General features: G+C 36.8%; 1 protein-coding gene across 2 annotated transcripts in view; it reads left to right on the forward strand.

Moving 5' to 3' along the window:
* LOC145241959 (uncharacterized) overlaps nucleotides 1-19,863 on the forward strand; it is a 29,294-nt gene that overhangs the window by 2,719 nt on the left and 6,712 nt on the right. The window contains exon 1 of one of the 2 annotated variants that reach the window (XM_080104827.1): nucleotides 13,182-13,323. The exons of the other annotated variant lie outside the window; for it this stretch is intronic. The gene's annotated coding sequence lies outside the window, so the exon portion shown is untranslated. Of the gene's footprint in view, nucleotides 1-13,181; nucleotides 13,324-19,863 lie in introns of those variants that run through there. 2 annotated transcript variants of the gene reach the window in all.

The raw sequence follows: 19,863 nt of genomic DNA on the forward strand, positions 1-19,863 counted from the left end.
ATGTCATCATTTTTACTGGATTAAAGTTTTTTGGATTCGGTAAACTCCGAAAAAAAAAAAATAATAATGATCATAGAAAATTTAACTCGGCTTCCTGAGACGGAAAACCAGTTTAAAGAACAATTTTGGTTAATTTTTTTAGAATTCAACCCACATTAATTTAATAATTATTATTTAATAATTTATTATTAAACTCTAGACCCAAAACTGAACTTTATTATTAAACTCTAGACCCAAAACTGAAGAGCCAGTGCTCAAAACAACGAGATATTATAAAAAGGCTGACTGGGAAGCCATCAGAGATTTTATCAGAGACGCCCCATGGGGAAATATTTTTTCTCTTCCTGCTGAACAGTGTGCAACCGAGACCACTGAATGGTTCAAAACTGCAATCAAAGCGCATGTTCCCATGCGGAAATTCTATAGCAAACCACACTCTCCCCAATGGTTTACTTCGACTTGCGCAACTGCCATTGCTCAAAGGCAGCATGCATTCCGCAGATTTAACCGACATAAGTCAGTTCAAACAGACAGAAGTACATAGAAGCTAGAAGTAACGTTAAGAAAGAAATAGCCACAGCTAAGAGGGAATTTACGGAAACCACTAAAAAACGCATCGAAGCACAAAAACTAGGAACTCGTGACTTCTGGAAAATCTACAACAGTGTAGTAAATAATGGGCAATCAACAATTCCCCCACTAACCAACAATCACGAGGTTGTTTGCTCAGCAACCGAAAAGGCTAACATGCTTGCCAGACGGTTTGCCTCAAACTCCACAATGGACCCTTCCAACCACCCCCTACCTCAATTTCCTATGTGGACAGACGCCACGCTAGACGATCTGAAAATCACCCCTGCTCAGGTGCATGCTATCATAAAAGACCTTGACACTTCAAAAGCATGTGGACTCGATCTCATCCCAGTTGTGCTATTAAAAAAGTGCTCAGCCGAAGTAGCTCCAGTTCTCTCCAAACTCTACAACAAATGCCTTAATGAATCTTGCTTTCTGGGCTGTTGGAAAACTGCTTCTGTGGTACCAGTATTCAAGAATTCTGGCGAAAGAACTGACCCATTAAATTATCGCCCTATTAGCCTCCTCCCACTTTTTGCCAAAATATTTGAGACCTTAATTAACCATGCTCTAGTCCAGCACCTTACAGATGCTAAACTTCTGACCGACCAACAATATGGATTTAGACAAGCCCGTTCCACAGCAGACATCTTCACTGTAATCTCTGAATGCATATACCATTCACTGGACAAAGCGGGAGAGGGCAAAGCGGTAGCTCTAGATATATCTAAGGCTTTTGACAGGGTATGGCATGAGGGTCTCCTCAGGAAGATTAGATCATACGGTATCACTGGTAGAATACTTAACATAATTAAATCCTTCTTAGATAAGAGAAAAATCCAGGTTGTCCTCGACGGTCGTACATCTAAACAATATGATATAAATGCGGGAGTGCCCCAGGGATCTATCCTTGGACCTCTACTGTTCCTGATATTCATAAATGACCTCCCCAACAAAATTGCCTCTGAGATGGGTATATATGCTGATGACACCACACTCTATAGCAGGCACGACAGGAAAACAAATGAACATATATCTAAAGTAATGGCAGAAACACTAGAGGATGACCTCCAATCAGTAGTGGGATGGGGACAAAAATGGATGGTCAAGTTCAATTGATTTCATTCAATAATTACAAGAAACCTTCTCTACCACCTATAGCAATGGCCAATGACTCTTTATCTGAGAGTACGTCTTTCAAGCTCCTTGGCCTAACGTTCACAGGAAACATGAGTTGGAACAATTACATCGAGGGCATTGCCAGGGCCGCTGCAAGGAAGGTGGGCTCTCTCTACCGTGCTAGAAAACTACTAATACCCGAAAGTATCCTGTACCTCTATAAAGCAACCATTCGCCCATGTATGGAGTATTGCTGTCATATTTGGGCTGGTGCATCTGCTACTAGTCTCTCGCTCCTTGACAGGGTTCAAAAGAGAGTCGCAAATCTGATAGGCCCTAAACTGGCATCTAAGCTTCAGCCTCTGTCCCATCGACGAAACGTTGCATCCCTCTGCCTGTTCTACAAGTATTTTAATGGTGAATGCTCTGATGAACTGCAAGCACTTGTGCCCCCACGACGTGAACACCCTCGACAGACCCGACAAGCTGCAAAATCCCACCCCCGCACTGTAGAGATCCTTAGATGTAAAAGATCTTTCTACTCCAGTAGCTTCTTCCCCAGAACTGCTAGACTTTGGAATTCCATTCCAGGTCACTGCTTCACCAACTGTACTGACATGCAGAAGTTCAAGTGTAACGTGAACCAACATCTTGCTGCCCAAATCCCTACATAGTACCCCAGTAGTTGTTTCCCCTGATAGTAGCCCCCTACACCAAAGTGGCAATGTGCCTTGTTTGGGGTGAAAATGTAATAAAAAAAAAAAAAATAATATTTTATTTATTTATTTATTTTTACTTAGAAGTCACCATTTATCAAGGCCCGAAGGCCACTCGAGAATGAGAACTAATGAATGTAAGGTGGTAGTAATCGTTAATGGTGTAGATTGGGCAGAATTTGATTATTTATGGGGACAGCTCAACAATAATTTGTTTACATTGGATTTGAAGGCTACCATGTTATATTCAATTGGAAAGCAGGACAGTGGAACAATGTTCCACAGGCGGGCAGTTCTAGGAAAGAAGCTTTGTTTGTGGAATCTGCATTTAGATTTAGGCACAGAAAGAAAGTGGGGGAAGTCGTATATGAAGTGGTTGAAACTAGTTGAGTGTTTTTTTTTTGTGAAAGTTTGGCCTGATGGACCATAGTTCTTTTTTTTTTCTTTTTTTACATTGAGATCACCACTTATCAAGGCCCAGAAGCCACTCGGGGCCTCTGTGGGAAAGAGGTTGCAGAGAAGAAAAAAGGCACCATCTACTAAGTTTTGATGCCAGTTTTGAACTCTATCAAGCCTGGATAGGGCGTGCCAAGCAGTTTCTGGCCAAATGTGACAACATATAGCGACCGCCATATACGGCCGGAACAAGTTTTTGGCAGAAACATTTTCATAGCAATCACCATTTTCAACGGCCACGTGTATCAGAACGTATTAGCACAAAACATTGCGACTTGACCACCCGCACACATAGAACAAAAGAACTATGTTATGTCTCTGCATGTAGTGATACAGCAAACAAGCTGAAACATTTGAGAACATCTTTATATAAGGATTTGCCATGAAAATCAAATCAGTTCATTCAAGTTTTTATTCCAGTTCCTTTCTTGTCTTCCCCAAGACTAAATATCTATGAAACTCGGCCACTGGGAGGCATTAAAATCTCAACTTCAATTTGCGCACCATGCATATGTACATTAATTCTCATCATGGAAAATTACCACATTGAACGAGAATTAATTCTTCTTTTAACAATATTATTTCAAACTACTGTTTTATGATGTGATGAAGACAGACGCACACACCTTTCGCTTACAATATGCCTGGAAATATAAAGAATATTTGCTTTAGATCACGCTGTGATAATGGTAGAAATTAGCCTAAATTCTCGCCCTAAAACTGAAGACCCACTACTCAAAACAACGAGGTATTACAAAAGGCTGATTGGGAAGCCATCAGGGAACTCATCAGAGATGCCCCATGGCAAAATATCTTTACTCTTCCAGCGGAACAGTGTGCAAATGAGACCACTGAATGGTTCAAAACTGCTCTTAAAGCACATGTTCCCGCACGGAAATTCTATAGCAAGCCCCACTCTCCCCAATGGTTTACTTCTGCTTGTGCATTTGTCAAAGGCAGCATGCGTTCCGCAGATTCAACCGACATAAGTCCAGCTCAAATAAACAGAAGTTTATAGAAGCTAGAAATAATTGTAAGAGAGTGATAGAGACAGCTAAGACAGATTACTCTGAAACCACCAGAAAACGCATCGAAGCACAAAAATTAGGAACCCGGGATTTTTGGAAAATCTACAACAGTGTAGTAAATAATGGACAGTCAACTATTCCCCCACTATCAAACAATCATGAGGTTGCTTGCACGGCAACTGACAAGGCTAATCTGCTTGCCAGTTGGTTTGCCTCAAACTCCACACTGAACTCGGTACACCACTCACTCCCTGATTTTCCTCTGCGAACAGACGCCACACTAGACGATTTGAAAATCACCCCTTCTCAGGTACATGCTATTATAAAAAAACTAGACACCTCAAAAGCATGTGGACCAGATCTCATCCCGGCTGTGCTATTAAAAAAATGCTCTGCCGAGGTTGCTCCAGTTCTGTCCAAACTTAACAATAAATGCCTTAACGAATCTTGTTTTCCCGACTGCTGGAAAACCGCCTCTGTGGTATCAGTCTTCAAGAATTCTGGTGAAAGTACTGACCCACTAAATTATCACCCCATTAGCCTCCTCCCGCTTTTCGCCAAAATATTTGAGTCCTTAGTTAATCAAGCCCTAGTCCAGCACCTAACAGCTGCTAAACTTCTGACTGACAAACAATATGGATTCAGGCATGCCCGTTCAACAGCAGATATTTTAACTGTAGTTTCTGAACGTATATACCATTCATTGGATAAAACAGGGGAGAGTAGAGCGGTGGCCCTTGATATATCTAAGGCTTTTGACAGGGTATGGCACGATGGTCTTCTAAGGAAAATTAGATCATATGGAATCACTGGAAGAATTCATAATGTAATTAAATCCTTCTTAAGTAATAGAAAAATCAAAGTTGTCCTCGATGGTCGTACATCCAAACAATATGACATAAATACAGGAGTACCTCAGGGGTCTATCCTTGGACCTCTATTATTCCTGATATTCATAAATGACCTCCCTGATAAAATTGTTTCAGAGATGGGTATATTTGCCGATGACACCACTCTCTATAACAGATATGAGGGGAAAACAAATGAACACATATCCAAGGAAATGGCAGAAACTCTAGAGGATGACCTCCAATCCGTCGTGGAATGGGGACAAAAATGGTTGGTCACATTCAATGCTGCTAAAACTAAGCTTGTTTCCTTCAATAACTACAAGAAACCTTCTCTACCACCAATAGCAATGGCCAAGAACACATTGCCTGAAAGTACTTCTTTTAAACTCCTCGGCCTAACGTTTACAGGGAATATGAACTGGAATAGATACATTGAGAGCATTGCCAAGGCTGCTGCAAGGAAGGTTGGCTCCCTCTACCGCGCTAGAAAACTACTTACGCCTGACAGTATCCTATACCCTATATCCTATAAGGCAACCATTCGCCCATGTATGGAGTACTGTTGTCACATCTGGGTTGGTGCATCTGCTGCTTGTCTCTCGCTCCTGGACAGGGTTCAAAAGAGAGTCGCCAACCTGATAGGTCCTGAACTGTCATCTAGGCTTCAGCCTCTGTCTCATCGACGAGATGTTGCATCCCTCTGCCTGTTCTACAAATACTTTAATGGTGAATGCTCTGACGAACTGCAAACACTTGTACCTCCCCGACGTAACTACCCCCGACAAACCCGACAAGCTACTAAGTCTCATTCCTTTACAGTAGAGATCCCTAGGTGCAAGAAAGCCTTTTACTCCAATAGTTTCTTCCCCAGAACTGTGGGTCTTTGGAACTCCCTTCCGGGATTCTGCTTTCCCAACTGCAATGATATGCAGAAGTTCAAGTGTAATGTTAACAAACATCTTTCTACTCATCTCCCTTCATAATACGCTAATTAAGTCCCTAATAGTAGCCCCCTGCTTCAAAGTGGCACTGTGCCTTGTTTGGGGTGAAAATTGAATAAAAAAAAGAAAAAAAAACAAAAACATGTTTAATGACTGCTTTTCTCTCAGAAAATATTCACATTCATTTCAAGTGACATGTGACACTCTGTTCATAAAAATCAGTAATCTTAATCATCATCATCATCATGACGGGCTTGCACGAGCCTTTTCTAGTCTCACACAAAAACATGCGTTCACATTTCAAGCTATATTACTTGTTACATACATATGCGCACACAAACATTCACGTGTATACACACACACGCTAACGTGCAGACACGGACAACATCACTTCCCTTTCAAAGGAAATCCACACATGCGCAAAAGACCACCGGAAACAATTATAAAAGCAAGAGACAAGCTGTTTCCAGCCCTTTTTCGACTTAGCTCTCGAGCTGAGCGGTTGTCGGACCATTCACCTCCTTTCGAGGCGCTTGCGCGCGTCACGTCCTCTGCGACTATGTATGGGGCACGAGCTAACAGACAGTATGTACACTTTAAATGCTTTCTCTCTCCATGGCCTCGATTGACTTTTTCTCATTCTCTCTCTCTATACTACAACAGACTTTCCTCCTCACCAGCTAACAGCAAGAGATGCACACCAAACTGGATTGACTTTCTTTCTTTCTCTTTATACTACAACAGACTTTCTCCTTCTCATCAGTAAACAGCGAGAGACGAATGCGGACATGAACACGTGTTTTACCCTTTTCTTTTACTTGTTTCTTCACGAAATAGATCCTAGTTTGTTTAAATCAAGTAAACGCGTTGTTCGTTCCCTCCTTAAAGCAGTTCATTTTTCCTTTCTCAATTCAAATCATTTCACCTATTTTGTACGACTGGTGGATGTATAATATATCCACCAGTCCACTACAATTTGGTGACCCCGACATGATGATGAACACGCATTTCCTTCTATACCCTAGACCACTACAGGCTCCTTGCCCAGACCAATGTGACTCTTCCTCTCCAGAGTTTTCTGTCTTTCATCAGTTGCCTCAGATCTTCAGGTTCACAGTTAGCGTCGTGTGCTATTTGCTGGATGTACATAGATCCAGGTCGTCCTTTGCTTGCGCGTTCGTGTTGTGGAGTCCATAGCAATACATCACTTACCAATTCATGATTGCTCCTCAGACAATGACCAGCAAATCATAGGCGTCTTTCTCTGATGGTATTAGATATGGCAGGTAGATTGCCATAAAGATGCTGCAGTAATTAATGGGATAGTATCGTAGTAATCGTTAGTATTAGAGATTTGATAAAGTGTCTTACTTAAGGGGCGGTTCATCAGGAATTTGTTTATGTTGGACTTGAAGACATCCAGGTTGTAGTCAGGTGGGAAACTGGCAAACGGAAACAGGCAAACCTTGACTGGCAAACAGGCAAACGGAAACAGGTGAACGGAAACAGGCAAACCTTGACGTGGCACAGTGGATAGAGATGCGGAATATCTATGATTTCAGGTGAGCATTGTCTGGAGGTAGTGGCTTCAATTCCACCCAAAGCCGGTCAGAAGATTAGTTGGCCAAACCATCGTGAGATAACAACAACTATTGAAGGTAGTAATTGTTGTGGATGTAGTTGGAGGATTTGACATTTTTATCCCGTTGTGGTTAACGTGACGAAGGCCAGAGGAATAATTGGCTGAAATGTTATGAAAACAACAACTTGAAGATGAGGATAATCGTCCAAATAATTCAATAAAATAAATGAAAATTTTTATCTACTTTTTCCCAATGTGCTATTTTTCCTATTGGTCCACTTGTGCCATTTTTTACCGGTGCCATTTTTACTCATTTTCTTTTCAGCATGATCCTTCTCCTTCACAATAGAAAAAAACAAAAAACATTTATCTCCTTCATTCTAGTGATATGCTCTAAAATACTATCTGATTAAACACTGGTTAAGAAATGGGTGATCATTTTACATTAAGTTTATTTGCAAAACTGATCCCACTCTCTAATTTCTAAAATAATTGTTTTGTCTTTTGTTGAAATATTTTGCAAGGTGTTTACATGCATTGGGCTAAAAAAGTAGAATCTTATTTATCTGATGGGGAAGGGGAGTAATTTATCGATTTTGGGGGTTTTCTATTTCTTAAAGTACGACAACTGGCTCCTGCTGATTCTCTATTCGTGATATTTAGGCATGTCATTTGAGCAATCTAGGATTCTTATGTTAAGAACAAGGAGCAACAGATTTTAATTAAATAGACTGCCATGTTGTTCTTTTTTTTTTTCATTAAAAGTTTGGGTTTTTCTTTTTTCAGAAATAAGAGAATATTAAAAACAATATGATTCAAACATAAAAAGAAAAACAAATTAAAAGAAAAATATGTTTGTTTGGTTTTTTAAATCGCAAATGTTTTTTTTTTTGTTTTCATAGTAAATGTTTTTGTTTTATAGTATTTTTTGTTTTATTCTTTAATAATAAATGTTTTTTGTTTTTATAGTAAATGTTTTTTGTTTTTATAGTGTTTTTGTTTTATTTTTAAAAATAAATGCTTTTTGTTTTAATAATAAATGCTTCTTGCTTTTATAGTGTTTTTTGTTTTATTTTTAAATAATAAATGTTTTCACAGTAAATGTTTTTGTCTTTATAGTATTTTTTGTTTTATTCTTTAATAATAAATGTTTTTTGTTTTTATAGTGTTTTTGTTTTATTTTTTAAAAATAAATGCTTTTTGTTTTAATAATAAATGCTTCTTGCTTTTATAGTGTTTTTTGTTTTATTTTTAAATAATAAATGTTTTCATAGTAAATGTTTTTGTCTTTATAGTATTGTTCGTTTAACAAAAAAATGACTATGAAAAGTAAATACATGAACAAATTATTTAAATTTTCTAATCTCAGCCTGTCAGCCTGAATTATCTGAAATATTCCTTGTACTATTATTTCAAGTAAAAGAATAAAATGAAGAAAGCAATTTTTTGTCCTACTTTACTTTTCCTCTAGCCGAAATAGCTTGTAAACTTAAAAGAAAAAAAAAAATGCCAACACTCCCACACCATTTGCACGATTTCTGAAATTCAGCATGTTCACTTCGCTACCAAAAATTTGACTCCAATATTCAAAAAGTCTGATGTATATTCAAATTGGCATTTATTATGGCAGCAATTAAAAGTAAAGAAAATAGAGAAAAATCGATATGCTCTAGATACCAGTCATGTAGCAACGATGAAATGTTTTTTTTATAAATCACGTGATTTGATCAAGTATTTTTTTTTAATTCACAGAAATCAAATTTTCATCGTTAACTATAAGGGAGAAAAAAATGGCTTCCATATTCGAATGAAAGCAAGGCTTGACGAGGGCAAACAACTCACAAGGGCATTTTTTTTTTTTTTAAATAAAACGTAAACTTACGAATTAAAACAAATAATTTATTATTAACATAACGTGTTTTTTTGTTGTTTGTTTTGCTTTTTTAACAGACAAAATTTTTTTTTTTTGAAAATAGACAATATTTATATACAGTTTATATTTATTTATTTTTTTTTTAAATTACATTTTCACCCCAAACAAGGCACATTGCCACTTTGGTGCACGGGGCTACTATCAGGGGCAGCAGCTACTGGGGCACTATGTTGGGATTTGGGCAGCAAGATGTCGGTTCACGTTACACTTAAACTTCTGCATGTCAGTACAGTTAGGGAAGCAGGAACCTGGAATGGAATTCCAGAGTCTAGCGGTTCTGGGGAAGAAACTACTGGAGTAGAAAGATCTTTTACATCTAGGGATCTCTACTGTGTGGGGGTGGGATTTAGCTGACTGTCGGGTTTGTCGAGGGTGTCTGCGTCGTGGGGGCACAAGTGTCTTCAGTTCGTCAGAGCATTCACCATTAAAATACTTGTAGAACAAGCAGAGGGATGCAACGTTTCGTCGATGGGACAGAGGCTGAAGCTTAGATGCCAGTTCAGGGCCTATCAGATTGGCGACTCTCTTTTGAACCTTGTCTAGGAACGAGAGACTAGTAGCAGATGCACCAGCCCAAATGTGACAACAATACTCCATACATGGGCGAATGGTGACCTTATAGAGGTACAGGATACTTTCAGGTGTCAGTAGTTTTCTAGCACGGTAGAGAGAGCCTACCTTTTTCGCAGCGGCCCTGGCAATGTTTTCAATATAATTGTTCCAACTCATGTTTCCTGTGAACGTTAGGTCAAGCAGTTTGAAAGATGTACTCTCAGACAGGGAGTCACTGGCCATTGCTATTGGTGGTAGAGAAGGTTTCTTGTAATTATTGAAGGAAACCAGTTTAGTCTTGGCAGCATTGAATGTGACCATCCATTTATGTCCCCATTCCACTACAGATTGGAGGTCATCCTCTAGTGTTTTTGCCATTTCTTTAGATATGTGTTTATTTGTTTTCCTGTCATGCCTGTTATAGAGTGTAGTGTCATCCGCATATATACCCATCTCAGAGGCAGGTCATCAATAAATATTAGGAACAATAGAGGTCCAAGAATAGACCCCTGGGGCACTCCCGCATTTATATCACACTGTTTAGATGTACGACCGTCGAGGACAACCTGGATTTTTCTCTAATCTAAGAAGGGTTTAATTATGTTAAGTATTCTACCAGTGATACCGTATGATTTAATTTTCCTGAGGAGACCCTTGTGCCATACCCTGTCAAAAGCCTTAGATATATCTAGAGCTACCGCTCTGCCCTCCCCCACTTTGTCCAGTGAATGGTATATACGTTCAGAGATTACAGTGAGGATGTCAGCTATGGAATGGGCTTGTCTAAATCCATACTGTTTGTCAGTCAGAAGTTTAGCATCTGTAAGGTGCCGGACTAGAGTATGGTTAATTATGGTCTCAAATATTTTGGCGAAAAGTGGGAGGAGGCTAATGGGGCGATAATTTGATGGGTCAGTTCTTTTGCCAGAATTCTTGAAAACTGGTACCACAGAAGCAGTTTTCCAACAGCCCGGAAAGCATGATTCATTAAGGCATTTGTTGTAGAGTTTGGAGAGAACTGGAGCTACTTCGGCTGAGCACTTTTTTAATAGCACAGCTGGGATGAGATCAGGTCCACATGCTTTTGAAGTGTCAAAGTTTTTTATGATAGCGTGTACCTGAGCATAAGTTCAAAACAAAAATTAAGATTATCATCTCCAGAAACAAATGGTTACAGCAACAAGTTCTCAGTAAAAATCGTAAAATTTGACTTTCTTAAAAAAACCCACTTGATTTTTGTAATTTTTGGAATATAGGTACGGGCAAAATGAACGCCAATGCTCAAAATGAATAAACATTTTGACCCTTCCCTTTACTTAAAAAATCACCAAAAATCAAGAAATTAACCAATTTTAATGAAATTTTCGGTATTTATCAAATAATGATCACGGAATATATTGAACTTATTATTTTTATTTACATCTTAGTGGAAATGTATTATTTTGTTTAAACAAAAAATACCTTTGCTAAAGTTATGGTTTTCACTAATAAAAAAAAAAAAATTAAAGGAATTTATGTTTGCTTTTTTTTTATGAAAATAAAACATCCTAAAAATTAAATATTTAAAAAAATATTTAACTTTTACAGGAACATTACGATAAAAGCCCTAAAGTCTGTATTAATGAATTCGATATAACTCGAAGAAAAATGAATTTCTCGAACTACCGATATTATTGAATGAAGCATTGTTTATTTAATATTTTCACACACGCAAAAAAATTATAATAGCAAAAAATATTTCTACATTTTTTTTTAAATTACAGGTTTCGCATAATATTTATATGTAAGATTTTAATATTTTCCTTGCTTGAAAGAATGTGAAACTTTCGGCGTAACAGAATCTTCATATAATATTGGCCAATAATTAAAAAATAAATAAATTTCAAAACAGGAACATAGAAAAATAATCTATACATATATATAAGGGGTCAAAGTTAAACGATTTGACCTTTGAGAACTCTACCAAACTCCTCCGACAATTTTGGGTCTAAACACTTGAAATTTTATATATCCTTGGGCATGGATCTAACTTAACTTGATTTGAGCCCAAAACAATAAATGTTAAGAGGTCATAATAGGGGTCAAAGTAAAAAAAATTTACTGCTTTTTTTTCTTTTTTCTTTTTTTTTTTTTCAACATACACCTCCAAACACCCGGGCAACACCGGGCTGAAATGCTAGTTAAATTAAAAAAATGGAAAAATTTATACAAACGTTCAGAATAGGAATGTACGGATGCACGTCTGGGAAAAAAGAAAACTATCATACTCCTTTCTCCCTTTCAATTACATGATGTCATTTTCACAGTCTTTTGATTGGCTTAAATTTTGGGCCTCCATATATTCCATGCTTACAAAACTTTAGTTTGTTGTGTTTTGCAAACGGCACAATCACTCGGTTTTGAGGCTAATTAATTTATGTTTTGTACAAACAAGGTGGGTTTTTTTTTTCAATTTAATTTAATATCTTAAGAGTTTACTTTATCAATTATCTTTGGAATAGACCCAGAAAAATAATATTTATCTTTAAAAGGATTTTTGGGTTTGTATTACTGTACACATAGATTCGAAAAAGTTGTCAAAAAACAAATATATAACAAATAAATGTTATCAAAGGCAAGATAAGCTACTTTTCTATCTAACTGGATAATTTTTTTTAGTGTTTTTATCTAATGTAACATGTTTATTTAGCTTGAAAAACATAGTGTTTACTGATGTATTGGAAAATTCAAAATGGTGCCCGACTCTCTCTTTGACACGGTAAGTTTGGGAAAATGAGTTAAAAATAAAAAATATACAAAATACTGTTAAAAACCCACCGAATATATGTCAGCCTATGTTACGGTAACATATATTGAGCGAGTTTTTAACAGTATTTTGTCTACAAACCCGGATTTTTTATAATGAATTTATTTAACTTCAAAATTTAGCTGCATTGATTAGCTCGCTGTGAAAACATTTTTCATAGCCTTTTTTTTTTTTTACGTGTGCAAATATTTTTTTCCTTTTGGAAATTAAGTTTAGTCCTTAATCTTTGAAATACAATCAAAAAGTAGTCGGAAACTTACAAAAAAATTGTGATAAATCGATTTTCAAAACTCGGTCCCCTTATCTTTGTCTGCCCATTTTTGCCCGTACCTAAATATACCATCTTTATTCCGTGGCAAAGGTACACAATAAAAGTTTTTCTTCATTTTTTTTTCTATCGCCATAAGTATCAGTCTGAATAAGCACTAGAAGTCCGACTCGAATTGTAATTATCATTGTTTTTATGACACAGCGACATTTTAAAAAAATCTACTTGAATCGTAATTTAATCGTCTCCATTATATGTGAGAAAGATGAGTTTATTAGATATGTGCTGAAACAGGGACAACGGCAAATAAGTTTAAGGAACTTTTCTCGGTCTTCACCGCCGGGAAACATTCTTGTTTTCTCTTTTCAGAGAGTTCCATTTTGAATCTTATGATAAAAACAAACAAAAAAATCCTTTAAACCAATAAATAATTTTTCCCTTTCGTTCTTGAATTTATAATTAAAAATTCATTTTAGGAAGGAAAAAAGGTCAGGCTTGGTAAGTAGTTCATTCTAAAATCAAGTCTTTTTTCATTAATTTCTCAGAATTTAGAAAAAAACAGTTAAAATTAAGATTGATTATAGTTTTATTTTTTACGGAGAAAAATATATTTGATAAAATTAATGAGGAAAAATGAAATGCGTTAGTTTAGCAGTGGTTTTGGGTGTGAACATTTTATTGTCAGCCAAAATTTCCTTCCATCAATCGAGAAGTTCGTACTTAGCTAAAAATAGCGAATTTTTTGTATTTAAATTTTTTTGATTTTTTTGTTTTAAAATCCCAGGAATAAAAAAGAATGCGAGTATGTTTTTGTTTGGTTTTATTTAATCGAACCTTGAGAATTTTTGGTCATTTAAATGTGCATCTGCATCCTATTGTCAGTGCACATTATGCACAGAAGATGCCCGATGCCGTGCTATTTTTTTTCTTTTTAGTATTTTCAAGTTAAATTCAAATTCTACAGTATCTTTTGTTTAAATTGTTAGAAAACACCTTTCCTTCCCATCTTAAGAATGGCTTTCTAAATACCATAATGACGTTATTATTTCAGCACGGTCCTTATTCTGCATAAGTATCTTTATTACATTGTTAGATGAAAGTACAGAAAAGTTACAAAACACCTTCCTTTCCCCATATTAAGAATGGGTTTGTGAATAATAACTAGTGTTGGGACGATTCCTAATTTTTTTCCGATTCCGATTCCAAGAAAATGTTGATTAACGATTCCGATACCAAGTCCGATTCCGATTCTCGTGGAATTGTTGTTTTGAATTGTTGTTTATATACGCGAAAGTTTTTGTGTAGCGAAAAAAATTGGTACAGCGAAAAAGTGGAAATGCAATTAAGGGAATTTCGAAAACGATTTGATTTTTTTTCGTAAAATTTCTTTCATTGAAGATAAAAGTCAAAACAAATATTTTAACCATGAATTAAACATGCACCATGAAATTAATAACAATCAATTTAAGGAGTTATTTTATATATTAAAAAATACAAAGAAAAAGGGCGGATGTACACGAATGATTGCTAATGCTACCCATGTAGCGAAATACGCATTGGCTCCAATGTTGTACGTTGTTCGACTGAGGGAGAAGTTATTATTTTTACAAGGAAAGAACTTTTGTGTATGTGACCTAGTTTTTTTTTTTTTTTTTTTTTGGCTTTAAATTTTTGCATGATTTTCGTTATTATGATTTTATCTGTTTTTATTTTTTTTTTATTTTTTTATGGATATTTTTATTTTTTTTTTGCCAGAGTTTATATAATTATTAACAGGAAAATTGGTGAAAGTCAAAATGGAATCCACACTATTTTTAAATATTATTTTCAAGTTTAATTATGTTCACGGGACTGTAAACCATTAATAAAATTTTGTGGATCTGCTTACTGGTGTTTGCACCAACAATATTGAAGCCTACTGGTCTCGTATTAAAAGAAGACTGAAATACTGTGAGAATTTTGAATTGATTGACTTGCCGAGGGTAGGTCGGCGGGGAAGAAAGGAGTGCTGGTAGCTGTGACCAACACGGCCGGTGGTCCGTTAATCAAAGAACATGAGTGCCTATTCCTTACAAGTTAAATAGACATGTCAGTCACGCGTGAATCTCATTGACTGAGAGTTGGAGTAGATAAAAAAGGGGTGGCCGCTCTACTGTTGTTGTAGTTGTTGCTGTCTTCTAAACAAATTACACTTCGACCATTGTTACCCATTTGTTACTTTTATAAGGAAAGACTGCTTGTAAGCAACGTCGACATTTCGTTGCAAGACTTAAACCGTCTTTTCTTCCCCTCCCCCCCTACTCGTCGGTATGCTAATTCTGACAATACATATCAGGATCAGTAGGAGAAATGAAATGGTCTCATGTCGATGAGGCCATGTATAGAGAGCCTTATAACATGAAAAGTGAAAAAATATTAGATAATTTTGAAACATTTTTAGACCATGTTCATGGAAAATATGGTAATTAAAAAATGTACCAATAAGCTTTGGGAAAAAAACATGTTTTGAACAATTGAAATTTTTATTTTTTATTTTTGAATAAAAAATAATTATTAAAACAAAAACAGTAGTATTCTCATCGAGTAGTAGTTTTTATTTTATTCTAGAAAATAAAAGGTACTCATGCACTTATTGAGCCATGCTGAAATAATGACATTTAGAAAGCTATTCTTAACATGGGGATGGGAGGGTGTTGTGTACCTATTCTGTACTTTCACCTAACAATTTAATAAAAACAGGTATCGTAAAACTTTAATTAAACTTGAAAATACTATTTAAAAATAGTTTGGGGACTTTCACCTAACAATTTATACTAAAGTAGCTCATGCTGGTTATGCATGCACTTTGATGTATACAGCAAAACTCTTCAGAAATCTACTAATTGAAGGTCACTAATTAATGTTTGCTAAGTGACACATCTGTCACTGACGGTGAAATTGATTAAATGACCACGCCCATTTTTAGCAAAGTACGAACACCTACCAGCACTGTATCTCTGAAACCGTTGAGCGTAGATGGTCATTTGACCACTCAAAATGTCCGGAATCGACTCATTGGGGGGGGGAGGGGGGTCAATAATATATTATGATGTTTTAAAACCAATGGCTTTCAAGATATTTGCAATAAATTAATTTTAACTTTGTTCATCGCACAGTGTATTGCATCCTGATCTTTATTATATTACTTATGTACATTATCCATAATTTTTTAGTTTAATTTTGTGGATTTCGACACTTTGTGCTCTTACTACAACCACGAAACACCACACATTTTAAGTTCTTTGCTCTGCAAGTGCATGTCTTTGTACTCCTACATGACGTTGGGCATTTGCATGGTGGTGGTAGGTCATCTGGTCTGCATGATACAGGCAGTATCACAAGAGTTATGCCGAGTTCTGTTGTTTCATATCCAAACTTGAGCGAATCTAGTTTAATTATTACAGGATTTGGGGCTTCTAACCACAATCTGCAGTGTAGATATGTTCGTTTTATGTGTTCTTGTAGTGTGGAAGAACAACACACAAGCTGGTTAAAGTCAAGTTCTTTCCTAGAATTATGGTACTGCTCCCATCGATACTCATCAAATGTTGAACAGTTGGTTTTCTTTAATACAGTTACAAAGAATTTTTCAGCATTACTTATCACCTTTGGCGACAATCCCTCTGCACCAAACCCTTCCAATAGAGTAAGATCAATAGAAGCTTCAGACCGCCAGCTTTGAACCCACCTTACTGGTACTGTCGTACCCACTTAATGCGTGAATTGCTGGTAGACATGACACTAAATTGCTATTCAGTTGATCAGCCAACAGGTGAACAGACACAGTCTTCTTGTTCTTCTTGTTGCCAAGCTTTACATAGTTTTTGTAGTTCCCATGTTTTCTTGAAATGGTAGATGAGGTTTATGAGAACATCCGTGTCAGGTGAGTCAACTAGGATTGATTGAAAACCATGTTTTACATAATCATTAATATGGAACATGATTCTGTCATCAGCCTCTTCTTGATCGTTCTTTCTTTATCCACAAACAGTTTTCTACATTCACCACCAGATACTCCACCAAAGAATATTTTTTTATTTGACACAATATTTTGTAGCATCCATTTGAAGAAGTATTCTTGGAACCTCTCTTTGTTCAATATTGAACTCCAGAACATATCTAGATCGACAGGTACTTTCTGATTGTCAGACTTAATGGTGATGGTAATTTGTTCAGAACTTCTCACTGCACATTCCATTTGCTTGATCGATGATTTTTGATAAACATCAAAAATAATATCTATTCTTGTTGACTCCTCTGTGGTAGCAAGAATAATTTTGGATAAAGTCTCAGCCAATTGGCCAAATGTTTCAATGCCCATCTTTTTTATTGGTCGTCTACGTACGAGTGCCATGAAATCAACTGTTGTCGTTTGAGCATCACATTTTATATTTCTTTTGTCCTGGGGAAGTTGTTGACCAATTCTCTTGATAGGGATACTTTATCTGTTTCTTTTTAATCGTATTCCATCCTTACCTTCAGTAGTCAGGAAATGAGATGTGCGTGTCAACTTATACTTCAGAAGCTCCAGCATGCTGTATCCTCTTTCTCTTGCATAGTCAGTGTATCTTATCGTTTCTGCTGCATCTTTTTTGTCACAGATTTCTACCCAATGGATGGAGCAGAAGCATGCTGCATGAAAACAATCTTACGATTAATAGGTATTGTATCATGTAGATGTTTCTCCTTATTCTGAAGTCTCATTGTAAAAAACTCTTGATAACTTTTCTCACCAGTTGCCAGGCACTCTAGCAATCCACCAACCACGTCTTGGGGTATATCAGCTTCAGTTGAGATGTTGTGTAATCTGGTGTCAGTATTGAATGGATCATTAATAGATTTTATGTAATCCAAAAGTGTCCTAGCACGTTCATAGCTGATTTTCGTAGAGGTTGGATTGAACTCGTGGTGTAGACTGCGTTCACTATCATCTTTGTCCAAATTACACAATTCAAGCAGTTATGCTGCATAAAGATCTTTCTCATGATTTAAGAGATTCCATAAACCAACTGCTTCCTTTTGTCTTGTCATTCCAATGATACCCCCTGCAACCTTGGCAGGTTTTTTGTAACACTTTTCAAGTGCCATGTCAAATCCTACTGCGATGTCTTGTCGAAGAGTGTGCTACATCACTCATCCACCTTGTGTGAAGCATCTGTAAATACCAGGGAACTTCCTTTCTGTCAAGGTAATCTTCATAAAAGAATGTACTCCATCTGCTCTAGTTTGTTCGACCAAATCGAAAGAACAAGGGCATGCACCTACGAATGGCGGAAATGAACATATACCAATTGCCTTGTCGGATAGAATATGTAAGATCTCTCAAGATTGGATACAGATCATCTAGAAACAACTTCCAGTACCTCACATTCTCATTCTCATTGCATTCTGTTTCTTTCCATATCTTGCTTTCGATCCAAATCTGTCTAGACTCTGCATGGTTAGCATCTAATGTCTGTTCCATCTAAGTTTCCGTGGTTTTAGTGTGCTTTTCTATTTCATGGTGATCTTTGTCTTTCTCTGACATCTTTCAAACATTAGGGCTGTCATGACCTCTGATATCAGACTCATTGCCTCCTTGCTTTTACAATAGTGACCCCCTGTCATAACACTATTCTCTACAACAATCTTCCCAAAAGCCTTTGTCTCAATCAAAGTTAAATACCAATACAGTGAAGATACTTCGCGAGGCAAACGATTACAATCTTCTTCATGTGAAATGGTTCCATTCCAAGGAATATGTTACCAAACTGCTTGGGTTACAGCAATTGTATTTCTTTTGCGATAGCATACACCCCCTCATCAGACCATGATGCTCCTGAAGTGGCATTCTTTTGCTTCAAGACATCCTGAAAATTAAGCATCGATGTAAATATTGTGTCCAATTCAGTTGCAACATATGGAAGGATGGGTACAAATAATGTCTTTGTAACATCAAATTTCGGTTTATCATGGAGGGTACTCATCATTGCAATAAAGCTAGAAAATTATCCCTCCTCGTTATATACGTACTTTTTCATGGCCATGCACTGAAGAAAAAAATCATCATCAATATTGTGTTCCTGTGTATCATTATTATTATTGTGTTGTTGAAAATGATTCTGGTATATGACCCCTCCCTTTGATCAGGTAAGGCTTCTCAATAACCTGACAGCTTTCTCATTTCTGGTTGTTCTGAGCAGGTTGTCATGTGATTGTCCTCAAAATGATTGCCTCGTGGTTGGTTCTGAAATATGACTAGAACAGTGTCATGACTGGAATCCTTTCCTGACATTGTGTTCTCTGTGTGGTCAAAATTGTCCATTGCACCTTGGATAATGTGACCTTCAGATATCTTTGATGATACAGGACATCTGTTGGGTAGGGTATCTTTCACCATTTTTTGGGGCCATGGAGGTGTTTATTCTCTTTATTGAATGATAGCTAATAGCGCGATTCATCCTATTCATGATGTTAATCAGCTGTCTTGATCTAGATAGGTTATGGACAGTTTGTGTCAAGCTACAATGAAATGGGGTCTTACTTCATCCGAAACTTAACCAATAATGAATATACTGAAAGAGTGTATCAAACTTCAGGAGCCATTCGTCTGTGTTAGTGCTGTTTTTTTTTGTTTTTTTTTTACACGGTGATCACCACTTATCAAGGCCCGGAAGCCACTCAGGGATAAGGAGGGTTATTGCATGTACAGTACGTTAGTGTGGAGATTTGATGAAGTGTTTACTTAAGGGGGTGGTTCATTAGGAATTTGTTAATGTTGGACTTGAAGAGATCCAAGTTGTAGTCAGGTGGGAAGCAGGCAGACGGAGCTGGTGTTTGGGAACATAAATTTCATGAACTGCAGCCACCCTTTGTGGCAATGCAATTTGTAATGTTCCATTGAAAGCCTAGCATCTTCACTTGTGCAGTAAGTGGCATCTAGACCAAAGTTATATTTCTTGCATTCCTGCAGTAGCTCCAGTGCACGATGTTGAGGAGTCGAATCCACAGAAGATCTCA

This window comes from Euprymna scolopes, chromosome 21 (assembly GCF_053919585.1).
Source record: "Euprymna scolopes isolate OS-2025 chromosome 21, ASM5391958v1, whole genome shotgun sequence".
NCBI classification, from domain to species: Eukaryota; Metazoa; Mollusca; class Cephalopoda; order Sepiida; family Sepiolidae; genus Euprymna; species Euprymna scolopes.